Raw genomic sequence first — 16590 nt, forward strand, 5'->3', positions numbered from 1 at the left:
TTGTGAATTGGGACCGTTTTGGGTGGCACTGATAGCCAATGAAGGTAAATTTTGATTTTCATATTTAAAATCTCGATCTAGACATCTTCACCAGGCCGTTGTGGTCTCTACAAAGAAAGATTTGGGGGGACACATACTTCAAGGGATAGGATATCTCACCGTGAGCTAAAATAATATCACTGGGCCAGGATTTAAGTTTAGACCGGGCAAAAGGAAACCGAGAAAATGAGAATATATAATTTAGTATCACTACACAAAGCGTTTCCTAGGTTCACTCTTGGAGGATTTGAAAGAATGCACGGCACAGCACTTGTCACTAGAAGCAACAGGCTAGAGAGGATGCAGTGAGCGACGACCCTGGGAGGTCCAGCCATGGGGATCGGGTGCTGCCTCACGTGACTAGACACACAGGGAAAAATCCGTCAAAGCTCTATCGCTGGTAAACCATAGAGAGTTCTTGAAAGCAGCTGTTAGTGTCCTGCCGCCAGACAGCCACAGAGCTCTGGCCAGAGCCCGGGCACAAGAACCACAGCCATCGGCTGGCATTGCTATTTAGGACAGTTTTACAGAAGCCGAAACCAACATCCGGAAGCGGTTGCAACATCATATCAAGTGAAAACGAAGGACGCACAACTTTATATAGAACATAGTATCGGGAAGGATGCTGCACGTGTCCGTATGTAGAAAGCAAAGAAGAAGAACACGTGTTTTCTTCAATGAGCATAACTTAAATTTATAATCATGAAAAATGATTTTTTTGTAATTTAGTCCAATTACTGTCGAATTTTACGTAATACACTCTCCGTTTCAGACTTAAGCCCATGTTAATGTCCATTTGAAAGAGCTTTAGAGTTTAGAGACTGTTTTCTTCCCGAAAATCAAAGTGGGTTATTAAAGTATTAATGTAGGGGTGAATGAGGAGAGATGACTATGACAGGGTCCTGCATTCTTTTGTGGCTGATCAAAGGGAACAACGGTTGGAGGGCGGGAAAGAAACATAACTACTCGAAAGATATTTTAAGAATAGCTTAAAACACTAGCTCCGACGACATGAATCATTACGATTCGGGCCCCATTTGCAAAGAAACCGAAAGGAAGTTAGTTACAGGTTTCATGCTCACGTGCCCGCTTTGGGCAGAGGCTGGCGACAGAGACACCAACTGTCGTTGCTAAAAATTGTGCGGGAGGAGAAAATACGCTGGGAGAAATTAGCGATGGGGTGCAGACGGGGTGTCAGCCTGCTCGCCTTCTATGAGGCTTCCTGTCGGGAGGAGGAAGGAAGGGGAACCAGTAAGGCCCAGTGAAGGGACAGATGGGCGGGAAGCGAGTTGCTAGAAACCTTTTCTCAAAGACTGTGAAAGTGGTTTCTTTCAGTTAGGGACTTTTCTATTCCTTTTTTATTCCTTTTTTTTTTGGAAGTATTACCAGCCAAAATGGACGGTGACTTCCACGGTCATTTTTTTCCTTCTTTTTGCACAGAGTCACCTGCTAACCCATTTGATGTTTATTATATAAAGGCTCCCCCAACCCCATCACAGTTTAGATCCTGGATGAAGGCCGATGTGTGATTGCTGACCCCCAGAAGGCTTAACCACCAACGTGAGAACAGGAAGGGTCAAGTTTGGACGATGCCGGGCACGGTAGCCAAATGAAAGGGAGTTACTGTGCAACCTATCCTTTTAGAAAGCCGGGGACACTAGGTGTCCAAGGATGTCAGGATAACTGTCCAGAGGCATGAAAGAGCGTACCCTTTCGTAGATTATCAAGACAGATTTGAGTGCCTACAAAAATCTACATTCGGCAGATGATCTGTCAATCGGTCAGTTCTAATCTAACGATCACCATAAAGAATATTAAATAATATGAGAATGAAAAAAGTCAGCAATCAGAACGAGCTTCCACGTGTATTGAAACCACTCAGTTTGGAGATTGAAATAGTCAATTAACAACACATGAGTGTTGAAATAAATTTCAACTTTGTGTGTGACAGGTTATTAGTCAATGCAAATCATCTAAGATAATACGTTTGTTCAAATGAACGTGGCAATCAGTAAGATAGCAGAACGTTGCACCCGAAGTCGACCGTTTCCACTCAGTCATTTTCACGTTCAAACACATTTGCTGATGACATGTACGCAACCGGTTTACCTTCCACTTGTCCATAGGCTTGGTTAGCTGAGGCGTGCGACACACAGCCACGACGTCTTCTTGGCCTAAGGACTAACCAGAGAGGGCCAAGGCAATTTCTTAATTAAGAAAAAAAAAATTGTCCTGCGAGTCTTCCTGCGACAATTCTATGCCCTTCATCAATGTTTGTGATACAGCAGGAACACAAAAATCTGAGCGTTCTCATCAACAAACTGACAAATACTAGAGAAATGAAAACACTCTGAATAATGAAAATGTGGTCTTGCTGTCGCTGTCAGATGCCGTGCTAGTGTCAAGATTCGAGAAGCGAGAGGGAAGGACAAAGGCGGGAGCCTCAAACTTAACTGCTTTCTCGTGCTCTGTCTTAAGGGAATGGCGATGATTTTGTTTGAATTTTATTTTATTTTATTTTATTTTATTTTATTTTATTTTATTTTATTTTATTTTATTTTATTTTATTTTATTTTATTTTGTTTTTTTGATTTATCCCTTGGTTCGAGGTAGAAATATTGTTTGCCATCCCATTCGAATTATTTATTACTAAATTTAATTTTAATTTGTTTGCCAGCTTCGTTTTAATTCTCTCTTCCAAGATAAAGCCTCTGCATTCTCTATCCAAATACCATTTCTGCCATAGATGTCGCTGAGCATCGAAAGCTTCATCCCGTTCTCTCATCCTATCCAGCCTCCATCTCCTTCCTAGAGCTTTTGAAGTCTTTACATCGATGCCACGTCTTTGACATTTATATCAGGTACAATAGAATGAGCTTAATGTCAAACATCTGGTACTTATACACAAGGTATATAACCTCTTTCTTATCTTTTTAGTAAACCACAGAATCTACTGCCTCTGTTTTCTCTTTAGGAGAAAATTTGACTTTGTTTTATACCACGTAGTGTTTACACTTAAGCTGTAATAAGAGGATTCCATTTTTTTTCTTCTAACACCTTAAGAAAGGAAACTTCGTCCTACAGTCAAATTCTTATTGTCGTCTGCTTTTTATTCTTATTGTCAGATAACATATTCTCAAGGTCATCTCTAAAGTTAAATTCACGTGGAAGGTGTTTTACTTCACACGGCCATGCTACAATTGCGTGTGCTTTCTGTATGATTGAAAAGGGAAACACAATTATGAACTAATGTAGAAAAATCGAGCTTCATTTCAAGAGTAAAACTGTTAACACGCACTGAGTTCTTACGTTGGACTAAACGCTCTTCTAAATACTTTAGATATATCATTATTTAAATTAACACACAATAAACCTGAAGCTCCAAGAGAAGCTAAGTGACTCGCCTAAGGTCACTCGGAAATTAGGTGACGGTGTCAGGAATTGAACATACGTGTGCTTGCACACCCTGACATCTTATGACTATGCCACACGATTTTCAAATATTGTTTTAAATATGGACTTTCCCATTCGTGTAAAGCACGAAAGCTTGATAAATGGAAGGTTTAAAAATGAAAGATGTAATTCGCATAAAATTCTAAAGGATTTTAACAGCATCGTAAGCAACCTTGTTTTACTCAACCATTCCTTCAAAGTTCTGAAAACGGTTTGTTATCATATGTTGCATTTTTTTTTTTTACTAGTTTCGGATATACAGTACAATGGCTAGATATTTATATAATTTATGAAGCGACCCCTGTGATTAACATAGCACCATCTGGCACCTCACACGGCCATTAAATAATAGTGACTATATTCCCTATGTTGACTTTGTTAAATTAAATATATTGTTGACAACTTTGTAGCTTTCTTATGGAAGCTATGTGTGAAGAATAAGTTTCTTCGTTACGTAAAAAGGTTTTAGTTTGTAGATATTTTTAAAATTCCCCGAGATAGGACACCATTTATTTTTCATTATCAACGTTATTTACATCAACTTTGAAGATTAAACCTCTCCTGGTGTGTGGGAGCACACACCCAATATTGAAATATATGGGGACGGGGTAGGGTGGAAAACTATAAAGAAGATAAAATCTAAAGAATTTATTACATAATATTCTAAATGAGATCTAAGATAGGGACTACCTAGCATAACGTAAAAAGGGGTTAGAACTATATAAATCTACGTACCATTATGTCATGTGTTTAAGCCAGGAGAATAGTAACATGGAGATAACCGAAAGAAATCCTTGGATTTCCAGTTAAGTTCCTGAACGTATTTTAAATGAAAGGGTGACACTTTCATTTGAATGTGTCCCTCTAAAATTTATATTTGGATTTAATCGTGTCGCTCTAAAATTCGGATGTTGAAGTCCTAACCCAGTGTGTCACAACGTGTTTGATCTTTCTAGAAGTATTCAAGTTGAGGTAAGGTCGTGAGGGTGGGCCTAATCCAGTGTGACTGGTGTCCTCGTGCAAAGGGGGGACTTGGGGACAGACGTGCATGTACAAGGAGCACTGTGTGACCACGAGGGTGGCCACAGGCCTGGGCAGGGCTGTCGGGGACGGGACGCGTGGACACCTCTCCTTCCTGCTATTGCCAGGAGCCCGGGTCCGCTCGATGGCACGTAACTCACGCATTTCGCAAAAGAACATTGTCCTTACTCTTGCAAAATGGAAAAAGAGAATGGAAAAACAGAGTGTAAATCCACGAACACACCAGTGTTCTTACACTCTTATTCATTACTCTAACTCACCATGTTACCGAAAAGACCTTGATTATATTTTTGTCACGGATTATGCCAGGTTTAAACGAAGATAATTTATTTACATAAATCTGCACAATTCACTCCTCTATATTTTTCTGTGTTAAGAATAATTCGAACAAAATTTGAATTTAATGCAGTGCCTATATATTTTTTTACTTTGTTCATAATATTGCTTAACTATAAAACATTAAATGATATTTTCTTTCAAGCAATAATACTGAAGTCAATAAGATCTTTTGTGTGTTTTCTGGAGTAAGAGTTGTTTTACTTTCTCTTTTTAACTCCTTTGAAAAAGATGAAATTAAGAGGATACATGTTCTACTTTAATTGTTTGTTTTTCTTCTCCACCTTTTATGATTTAAATATATTAAAATTATGGGAACAGTAGTAACAGAATAATTCATCGAGGGGATGAATTTTTCAAAACTGTTCTTACTATCACTTATTACTCCTGAAAAAACATATTATTATAGGAAATTACCCTTTACTACACTTTCAGACTGAAACCTAACAGTAGCCATACAGCCATTGGTGGTAATGTAGAGTCTTTAAAAAAGTACTTCCATAAACATTATAATAGTAAGTTAGAAGCCTTCTTTATTGCGAAGGCCCAGAGAAAGAAGTTGTTAGATATATATTAAAATTTCATTATTACCAAATGTCTCAGAATATATATATCTACCATTAAATGCCATAAAAAAGCATTTGGAAAATATAAACTTAAATGTAAAAATGCCGCTTAAACCACCGTCAGTTCCCATCCTGGAAAAAGACATTCCGCAAATGAGAAAAAGGCATTCAGTAAAAATTTGCTCTACGGCATCATCTTCTGAATTGAAAATATTTTCCCGAACGGTAGCTTTTCTCTGTCATACAAGTACGAAAGCCTCTGGTCATCGTCATGGTGTCTGATTCATGGTCCATAGCATCCTCATGGACGGTTTTAATTAAACCTGGAAAGGGACCCTTCCACAGCTGCCAGTGGCTTGGTCTTTCCAAGCCGCAGTCTGGGTACCCAGCCGAGTGGAGTGTCTCCGCCGCGTTAAGCAGCCCTTCAGCACGCGTGGTTGTTTGGCTTGGCCTTTTCATCCTTTAGCGTCCAGATTAACAAGGTAGAGTGGCTGAGAGGCCTCGCCGATGACATCTGTGTGCTCGATCCTTAATTCAGAACGTGGTGGTAATAATAGTTCTTGGCTTAAGCACAATCCATTTTAAAAGTCCTGTAATTACTAATTATAATAATCATAATCATGCGAGATGACTGAAAGAGAGGAGATCAGGAAATACACTTTTCTGTTGTAAAAGGATTTTTACTTCATCCATTTCAAATCATGTCTGCTCAAAGCATGGTGCAGCCAGTATTTCAAATATGCGATTTTTAAGAGGCTGTCTCTGCCGTCACTTCCTCGGAGATGATGAAGATCTCATTCCATCACGTCCTGCAATACGATAGCCAACCAAAAAAAGAGAAAGAATGTCAGTGTTCGCGTGGGTAGATGTCGGTGTTTTTGTGGGTAAATATATCGGTGTTTTTGTGGGTAGATGTTAACGGAGTGAAGAGCAGGGGAGTCAGCTTTCACGGGACAGTGGCTGAAATGCCGGATCAGATAAAGTTGGGGGGAAGGGAATCATGGAAAGGGCGGAATCACATTTTGCAGTAGAGACGACTTCTAAACTGCAAACGGACGGTTTTGAAACTAACGACAGGACTTCAGATTAAAAACGGCAGACCAAATACACTGTTCACCTCCGTTCGCCCTGCGATACCATGAAAATGACAGTGACATAAATTCTCAGAAAGCCATAAGTCTACAAAGGCAGAGAGAACCCTAGGGTTCTCTTCCTTTGAAGCTGTATTTTTGTTTTATGCACCAAGTGATTGTTGTAGGAAAATGCATACGTTAGAAAATTTAGGGGCCGACAAAGTCTGGGGAGTTAATGATGTTTTAGGAAATGGAGACGAGACATTTTAGTGAATCACAGTTGCTCAGGTTAGCAACAGACCTAATATTAACACCTGGGGAAAGATCGATGAATCGCTATACAATAAGCTTACAGAAAAACGAGTTGGCACATATGTACACGCATATATACGTCAGCTGGTCCTATGCAGACGAGAAACAGTGGCCCTCACAAACGAGACAGAAATGAAGAAATAAGGCGGCTGACACCGAGGAAGGGAAAATCATTTTTAAAGCGACAGGTATTAACAACTCATATGACCTCCTCAGTGCTGAGTTTGAAATGTATATACTTGTTTCTGAGCTAAATACAAAATAGTGATTAAACATTAATTATTGGTGTCCGCTTCTGGAACAGACGGTTGAAATGAGATCGTTGTTTTGGAAGCGAAACAGGCCCAATAACCCAGAAGCAACACTGACGATGATGAAGTGATGCCCTCTCTGACTTTTTCCTTAAAGTGACGCTTTTCCCCCATTCGAATTCCTAAAAACGGGAAAGACTGAGCAAAGCAAATGTATTCATGGATGATTTCTCTCAAACACCTTCTGTGAGATCTGTTGACGACAGAAATTGCTTAATAAAAAGAAAGAGAGGAAGAAAAAGATCGCAGGAGAAAGATACTAAGTAAAAAGAAATTTGAAAAGATTAATGAACTGTTGAATTCAGAGATTTAACTGCGCCTTTCAAATTAGACTTTCTTTAAACCGCTGTCAGACAAAAATGACCGTAGGTAGCATATTGCTTTAACATCAAAAGGGCATAAATTATTTTTTATGTGTGCTTATGGTATCAGTTTTTATTAATCATCATCTCATATCTAATTTATTTTCTCAGCATGAAAGGTCTTCAAAAGATGTGTCTTCTGCTGTTTAATTTTATTTTTATTCTCTTTACTTTCCTATATTCTTTCTTACTATCAGTGGTGATGATTTATTCTGTTGTGTGTGTGTGTGTGTGTGTGTGTGTGTGTGTGTGTGTGTGTGTGAAATTTCAGTTATTGTACCAGGGCATTATGAGAGGAAATTAAAAATAAAACACAGTTTTACATATGAAGAATTGTCCTACACGGATAATTGGCATTTGTAGAACATGAATCTTCCATTCTTAGATTCTTGTGTTATTGTGGAGAATATTTCATATGGTAGACTTGCTACATATATCCCACACTATTGAAAACTATTGTTCATTCTTCTATTTATTTATTTATTCCATGGAGATACACAGAGAATGTACTGTGTGTGAAGAGCTGAGCTAGGAGGAAATCAAAGTTAAATAAGATACAGTTCCTGTCTTCAGGAAAGTTAAGGAATACGGCTTTGTCAAAATAGTGAGATCTTGCAAGGGTAGCCTGGAGGCAGATGAGGTCCTCATAGATCCGGGCCAGCGGGTTGTGGTGTAGCAACTGCTCATCCTCTGCCTCATATATTACTTGCAGGTCTCCGTTTTCTCCCTCTGGTCCCCACCTGATTTAAATGCCCGTGCACCCTCCCCACTGCAATGTCTCTTGCGAAACCTGATGTTTCAAAAAGACTAGGTATCATTCGTGAGTTATTTAGAACAGTCGATGTCAGCGTCTTCTTTCTGAGAACAGTGCTTTTCAAGTTGTATCTCTCGTTGTAGAAATGTAATCATTAATCACCATTGGAGAACAGATAAGGACGCTCTATCCCATGGGATAACCTCCGGTTCAAGGTCTGGCCTTACCTAAGTTACATCTTTGTCTGTATAAGGGAACCTGTTCATAGATTCCAGGGATTCTTTGGGGGGACTATTATCCTACCGTGATACTATTAAATAAAATGATTGCATGAGTCCATGCTGATTTACATAAATACCTTAATAGGTACATATGTGGGGAAAAGAGGTGACCTTTCCTTACAGGAGAATTCACACTGATTAATGCAGAAGTGATGAGGGAAACAGAAACACCGTGGTACTAATCGTTGCAAGCAACAGCCACTGATGGAGGCTAAAATTAGTGAGCCAAACTTCGAAAGATAATATTTGCATAGCCTCAAAATTAACCTCACCGAACACATATATTAATTACAAAGGGAAAGTATGAACTTTCTCGTGACGAAACTTAGCAGATACCTCTTTAACCGACGCGAGGAGATTAACTCGCCAGTAAGAAGACACGTCGGCATCACATCCACCCGACAGGATGCGCCGAGAGACATGCCACTTGTCACGTTCTCGCCAAACGTTCCTCCCCTCAGCCCAATCTTGAGAAAACATCAGACAAACCCAAACCGAGGCACTCGACCAGCCCTCAGTAGAAAATCTGATGAAATAAAATGGCGGTTTGGTTAAGGATATTGGGAACTGCTGGTTTTCTGCTTTGGATCATTGCTGTGGTTACAGAAGACAGCAACGTCCGGGCAAGGCAGGCGAGGGTTTACGGGAGCGCTCTCAGCCTATTTTCACTACGTTTTTAAAGTCTAAAATTATTTTTTCTGAAAAAGTTAAGCAAAACAAAAGCACCTATACAGGGTTAGGGACCTTTTAAATTTTTTTCTTTATTCTTATCAATATTTTTCTATAATGATGATGTATGTATTGCTTTTATATTTAAATAAAAAGGTTTAAAAAGTTTTAAAAAGGCCTGGCTCAAGCCATAGATGCCACAAGCGCCCAGCGGAGAGGTGCCCTAAGAGCTAGCTCAGTCACGGTCAGTCTCTGCGACGTGGAGGGATGCAGGAAAGACATGGCAGCATCCAGGTGTCCAGGTGTCCAGATGTCCAGATCGTAGGTGAGTATTTATCATATGGGAGGGCACCGTCAGAGCAGGTGGTGGCCTGGCAGCTACGTGAGTTTGGAATCTGAAAAGCAAGGCCAAGGACTCCTTGTTGGTCATCGCTAGATCCTGTTCACAATAATCCCCTCTGAACCGTCGGTTTGCTCATTAATTGTAATGAAACTCATCTTCTTCTGCGGTGTTTCCGTAAGGATTAAATGACACAAACGTGGTCATGTGCTCTGATGTCACGCACTCGCTTCTGTTATTGTTTGGTGTCTCTGACTGACAAGCGAGCCACCGGCAAATGGAAAATTCCTTGTGATAACAGGTCTGAAAAAGTTAACTGAACGTGGTGCGAAGCCTGTTTTTCTCTCACTTAAGTGAAGCGTGGCTGCGGTCAAGGCTTCGGAGAAACAGGAGCTCAGCGGGCCCTTCTCTCTTCTGAGCCTGTGCCTTGGATGAAATATGCATGGAAATTCAGCCATCTTCAGTCCATTCTGATTCCCGCTGCTCTCTGCACGGGAGTCTGACCTTCCTCTGACCCTGAGCTTCTACGGTGCTGAGTGATGATCGCGCAGGTGGAAATCACGTGGAAAGCATGCCGTGCGTGCCCTGTGCACGGGGATGCAAGGATTTAATTTTCTTGCAGGGCAAAGCAGTCTGCCTGTTTAAAACTCATTTCCCTTCACGGCAAAGTGCATTGGGAGGAAAACTTTTCCACTTTAAATAAATTCTGCTGCTTGTGCTCTACATGAGGAGATTTATGAAGTTCATTTAAAAAAACTGGCTAAGTGAAGGGAGTTTTCAGTCTGAAATGAAGACAAACTAAGGGGAAAAAATACATAAAATATATGGAGATCTGACTCATCGTAGCCCATTAGCTCGGCACTGATGCGCGCATCCATAATGTTAATGCCAGAATACAGTTTTAAAACCTGATTAGAGTGTAGACCAGGGTTTAAAAAAAAAAAATCAAAAGAATTGGCTTCAGAGTAGACGTCAGACAATACTCTTTGTGCAGATGAGAGCGAAGAGAAAGAGAGAGGGGTATCTTCTGTTTAATCCTTGGTTCTCAGGGCAAGCGTTTTTAAGAAAACAGAGAAAAGGTTAAAGCTCGACTCACATACGAAATAAGAGATTACACATGTTCATGGCCTGAAGAAACCAAATCTCTCTATCGCGTGTAATTTCCGGCTAACAATAATCTTACAACCAAATAAAAGCTTTAATAATAGAAAGTTAATATACAGGGCTGGGTTCTCGTGTGTGGGTGTGACAGCCCCCTCATCTTGCAGTCGTGTGCATTTTCCATTTTAGATTCTACACATTGCCTGAGAAATTAAGTGACTTTTTTTTGCACGAATGCAGAGCAGCTCATTTTTTTAGCTTTTGCTGAGAGGCAGAGCTGGAGCATGCATGTGAGAAGAATTATTCTTAATAGAGAGGAAGACCATTTCCCCCCAAAGTATTGAAAGTTCTCTTCCGGTCCAAACACGGTAGTTGTTATAGACAAACCTGCACTGTCCTTAGCACCGGTGTGTGTGGGAGGCCAAGACTACAAGACACCTGTTCGTTAGCTCTCAGCATAATGACTGGGCAGCCATCCGCCCTCACCTTCCCCAGTCACCCCTGCAGTTAAGTGGTGGGCGTCCTTCTGGGGGCTCTGCCGAGCTGAGGGCCACAGGGTGGCCGGCGACCATGACTACAGAGACCGAGTCAAATTGCTAGAATTACAAGTGGGGTTTGAAGTTGTAAATGCCACAAGAAAACAAAAAATGATGAATCAGTTTGCAGTGTATCCTGTAACCCTAATTTGGCAAAGTCATTGACACGGCAGATAAGCGTGTTTGGAACTTCCCTTTGGAGAGTTAAGAAGCATTGAGTATTACAGTTTCTCATCTAGATGCACTGTGTTGAATCGAGAGATGGCATGATTGGCCTTTTGCTGTAGCAAACTAGCACTCTGCAGGCCAAGACGCAGTTCCAGGCCGTTATCTAAAAAAAAAAAAATAAATAAAATTATAAAATGAAAAATAAAAGAAAAAGGTATCTATTCAAGTGACACATGTTCACTCAGCTGAGTGCTACTGAACTGTTTAGTCCCTTACAGGCGCAATTCCTATTATTCACAGATTCAGGTCCTGACGTACGTGGCAGATGATAGGCCACCGGTGTCTGGGGGAGAGAGAGGGGTGGACATCACATCTGTGCAAGAGGGATTCGGAATCTATTAACTGGAAAGTAAAATTATTTAAATTGATATTAAAATGACAAGGCATGAACACGAAGTCATTGAAGATAAAGGTAAAGCGAAGTTTTAAAAACTACCTACAAGGATCTCGATTCACCGTAAAACAATCCTATGTAACCATTCCCGAATTTCAGAAGCTATTTTCCCCAAATCGTACAGCACGTTAAGTGGTGGAATCAAATTAATGATCACTACGCTCGAGCAATTTTAGAGCGAGCGCAGGTTGTCGCACCGCTTTGCATCCCAGAGGTGCAGGCCCAAGGAGGCTGGCAATGTGGCTGCAATCACGCCATGCTCCTGACCCTCACGGCTCACGTGAGGGACAGCAATGTGCTGTTCGCTGGGGACCAAGCAGGAACTCAGTCATCTGCTTCGAGTGACACAAAAGGATACCAAATAAAGAGAAAATTAGAAATTAAGTTAATTTAGACTTTCAAAGTCAATTCAGTAAAGTTTTGTGGGATAATAATTGTTTCTGTGTGCTTTTTCTTTTTATATAAACAGTTAAATTCATTGTTGATAAGCTGAGATGGAGAAAAATCAGAACCACGAACCTGTATAGTACATCCATTTTTCTATCAAGAAGAAAAATGTTTATAAATTGTGACAAGGCAGAATGCCAATGAGGAGAATGATCAGATTTCCATACACTAAATATGCCTGGCGCTTTTTCTAAGTTACACAGCTAAACAGATACACGGATATCTATGTTGGGCATAGGACACACGGAGGCCCCGCGCCCACAGTGGGGGAGCCTGGGTCACGTGGGGAAGGTCTTCTGACTACAGCACATGTGAGAGGAAGAGCAGCGTGAAGCGTCGCACACCAGAGCTGGCTTACTAATATTTACGGCACGCCGTCGGCAAATGATCTAATTAAAAATGGGCAGTTTCTGAATATAGACGCTTCTCCGCAGACGATATCGAAATGGCCAGTAAGTACATGAAAAGATGCTTAGCATCACCAGTCATTAGAAAAATGCAATCAGAACTGAAACGAGATACCACTTCACATCTACAGAAATGGCCATGACAGAAAGGCAGAGCATCAACAAGTCAGGTGAGGCCGTGGAGAAACTGGAACCGTCGTGTATTGTTGGCCAGAATGTGGAATGGAGCAGGCATTCTGAAGAATACTTGGGATTTCCTTAAAACACGAACCACAGAGTTCCCAAATGACCCGGCATTCCCTCCTAGAGAAATGCCCGCGTGAGCTCGAGACGCACGTCAGCACGGACAGGCGTAAATGAATTTTTATAGCGGCACTATTCATGTCATAAAGAAGGAGGAGCGACTCCAACGTTTATCAGCTCACGAGGGGGCAAATTAAACTGGCACATCCGCATGATGTTAGTCGGCCACTGGAAAATAGGAATGCAAGACCTGTATACTACGGCGTGGATGAAACTTGAAAACAATATGCTAAATGAAAGAAGGTCGTCACAAAAGACCTCGTATTGTGTGGATAGCATCTATATTTAGAGGACAAGTTCTGGGGACCAATGGACAACGTGGTGACTATTATGAACGATAATGTACTATATGCTCGAAAGTTGTTCGAGAATAGATCTGAAATGTTCTCATCACAGAAACGTAATGGTGATCACGGGACATGATCAAGGTATTAGCTAACCCTACGGTGGTTATCGATTTGCAATATTGGTTATCAAATTAACGTATTGTACACCTTAAACAGACACAATATTATACATCAATTACATTTCAATAAAGCTGGGAAAAAAACAATTAAAAAAGCAAAGAAGCTTGGACATTATATGAAGGCTACGATAAAGTAGTTTTTATTTTTCACTTTAATAATTTTAAACGTGAAATGTAAATAAAAAATATTTTATAAGTCTTTTTATTTTATTCCAAATTCATTGGTTAATTTTAAGAAGTCACTTAAAGTTTTATATTTAGAGTTTAGTCAATGAATAGATATCATATATGAGAATTTATATTGTCAATTAAAATCTGAAAACTATAACCACCATTGATTCATAGACGTTAAAATTTTTGATACTACTAAAGATTTAGGAAAATATTTGTAGACTTTGTGAATGTCAAAAGTGATTAGAAAAGATAATTTACTGTCAGTAAATGGAATGGAGTCTCTGCTCTGATTTTGATAACGATACTTAATAAGTTATTGTACCTGGGACTATATCAATATTTAACTAAACTATTGATATTATTACTATTTTATTCTAAAATGTCCCCACCACTTCTAAACCGGCTAATCACAATGCTCCAAAATACAGGTCACATTATAAATAATGCTAGGTTACATTTCTGAGTTTCTTCCAAAAAGATTTCCATTTGTAATGACCAATATAAACTAGATTGCCTTTAAAAGATCCGTATATACCGCAGATACTTCAATTCTAAAAACTAAAAAAAATCACACATAATATATGTAATATAAGAGATGATATAATGCATATACCATTTTTTCATATTACTAAAGGAGGGTTACTTTTCTGTTTTATCTTGGAACATCATATATCTTTATCCTCCAGTCCTCCTGGAGCTGAGAATCTGATATTTTGTATTTGTTAGCAGTAAAGACAGATGTCAGCTTTCTCTTAGACAATGAGTACCAATTTTCAGTGATTTCGAGAGCCTAAAATTTTTCAAAATGACATTGTTGCAGTGGATATTTGTAAATGTGAGTGGAAATACTCAAATCTGATAGAGAGAGAGGTTTCAGGCTTATCCTTGGCTGCATTGTGAGAAATCAGAGGTTTTCAGTCAGTTCCTTTTTAATCAAATTTATTATTCGGTTTTAGGCAGATTTACTCTTTCTCAAATGTTGTTGCTTCTAAAACTATAAAACTTTCTAGGAGAGATAATTTCTTGATCTAGACATATGTAGTTAAAAAGACAGGTAATTTCGTTGAAAAAGATACTATATTTAAAAGAAGACTAGAGACATTTTGACAAGTAGTTATTCTTTTTATGGTTTATCTTTGGCTATGAAGAATTTTTCTATTTGGAAGTGCTTCAAATATAAGTTGTGTTATTGCTGATGAATGACTGAATAAGAGAGACAAAGAATCTTCCACAAATATTCTGACTTCCAAATAGTTTATCATTTAAAATCGCCCTTTCTCTCTCTCTCTCTCTCTCTCTCTCTCTCGCTCTCTCTTTCTCTCTCTCTCTCTCTGATATGCTTCATTGGTCATTTACATTCTGTAAGTATTTTTTTGTGAAAGTAATTAAATCATTTTTAGTTCAGTTTTGAAACAATTTAAATTAGAAAAACTATTTGAGAACCGATTATAAATACATTTTATATTTTGAAAATTAATCAAGTTGTACCATAATCTGTACATAGTAGTAGTTCTTGAACAAAGATTGACATTTTGACTTAAATGACAGACTGATTTCCTGACTTGGGCGATGAGACGGCTTTCAGTTCTTTGGAAGAGCAAATTTGAATCGGCCTCCATCTCCCGTGTTCCATCGACGATCGCTGAGTGACTAGAAATCTGTGTCACCTTGCCATGCTGAGTCGAGGTTCCCAGAAGCGTATTTTAGGAGTAGTTCGTATTGGTAGCAAGATGTGTCGACGCATGTTAAAATGTGTTTAAAGCATCTCTGTAAACTGATGTCAGCAAACCATATGCTTCCATTTCTTAAGTCTATTATATAATAATGGAGAATGTTCTCTGGATACTTACTGTGTATTAAGCACTATTCTACGTTCTTTCGGTGAATTAACTCATTTAATTCTCAAGCTAACTACGAGATGGAGACTATCATTAACCTTGTCGTATAGATGGAGAAACAGACACAGAATAGTTAATTGTCAGAGTCACACGTGTCAGTAAACCGTGAAGCTGACGTTCAGCCACAGGCAGTCTTGACCTAGAGCTCAGACTGGCAAAGTGCAAAACGACATGATTGCTTCTTTACATATTTACAGATATCACCCACCAGTAGTCCCATGAGGCCTTTGCAAAATGCTCACCCAGAAACGTTCAGGAAAACTTTCCCAAAGATGCCTGATTGGGGCTCACACTGACACGATCTATTTAAAACAGTGTCCCAAGAACACGTTCTTAGCTAACAGGCAGTTGTCTAGTCCAGTAATTTTAGCCACTCAATGAAATGCGATGACTTTTAAAGTCGGTTCCATCATTACCATTTCGTTCAAGCTTTACCCTCACTATTCAGGTGTCAATATGCTTGGGAATCGGAGTGAAATTTCTTTTCCTTTTTTTCTTTTAGATGAGGCAACCTTGGTTGACCTCACAGATTGCAAGGACCTTGTCAGCTTACGAGCCCCTATTTTTTTTTTTTTACACCTGCAGCACCTGGTCTTCCTAGGTGGTCTCCCATCCAAGTACTAACCAGGTCCGACCCTGCTTAGCTTCCGAGATCAGATGGGACCGGGCTTGTTCAGGGCGGCATGGCCACAGACTGGAGTGAAATTTCGGAGTTCAGGTCTCTGAAACCATTTAGAATAAGTAGGAGGTTTCATTAGAATACCTTAACTAAATACTGAACCGAGTAAGAAAGATGCGACTTTCATTTTAAAATGTTTTCTCATGGCTGAGTGGGGTCATTTTTGTGAGAAAACACATTATGGTCATTGTTAAAAAAGAAATTTGGAATAGTCTTTTTCCAAAGATTACTAATGGAAAAGAAGTATTATATCGATTCTCTAAAGACTTTTGAAGACCTGCTACGTGCCAGGCAATTTTTCCATCCTTGAGCTACAGCAGTAAACAGAACAGATGAAGTATCTTGCTCTCGATTTTACCGCAAATGGTTTACAGATCTCTGAAAACCTCTCCAAGAAGGAACAAAAGCACGTATACATAG

At 39.5% G+C, this 16590-nt stretch overlaps 1 non-coding gene across 1 annotated transcript; it reads right to left on the minus strand.

The window, feature by feature from the left end:
• Nucleotides 1–16067: 16067 nt before the first annotated feature.
• On the minus strand, nt 16068–16186 carry LOC120585598 (5S ribosomal RNA). Its single transcript, XR_005648457.1, has one exon. It is a non-coding gene; the product is annotated as a 5S ribosomal RNA (ribosomal RNA).
• Between the last annotated feature and the right edge of the window lie 404 nt (nt 16187–16590).

The sequence above is a fragment of the Pteropus medius genome, unplaced genomic scaffold (genome assembly GCF_902729225.1).
Source record: "Pteropus medius unplaced genomic scaffold, Ma_sr-lr_union100, whole genome shotgun sequence".
In the NCBI taxonomy this organism is placed as follows: Eukaryota; Metazoa; Chordata; class Mammalia; order Chiroptera; family Pteropodidae; genus Pteropus; species Pteropus medius.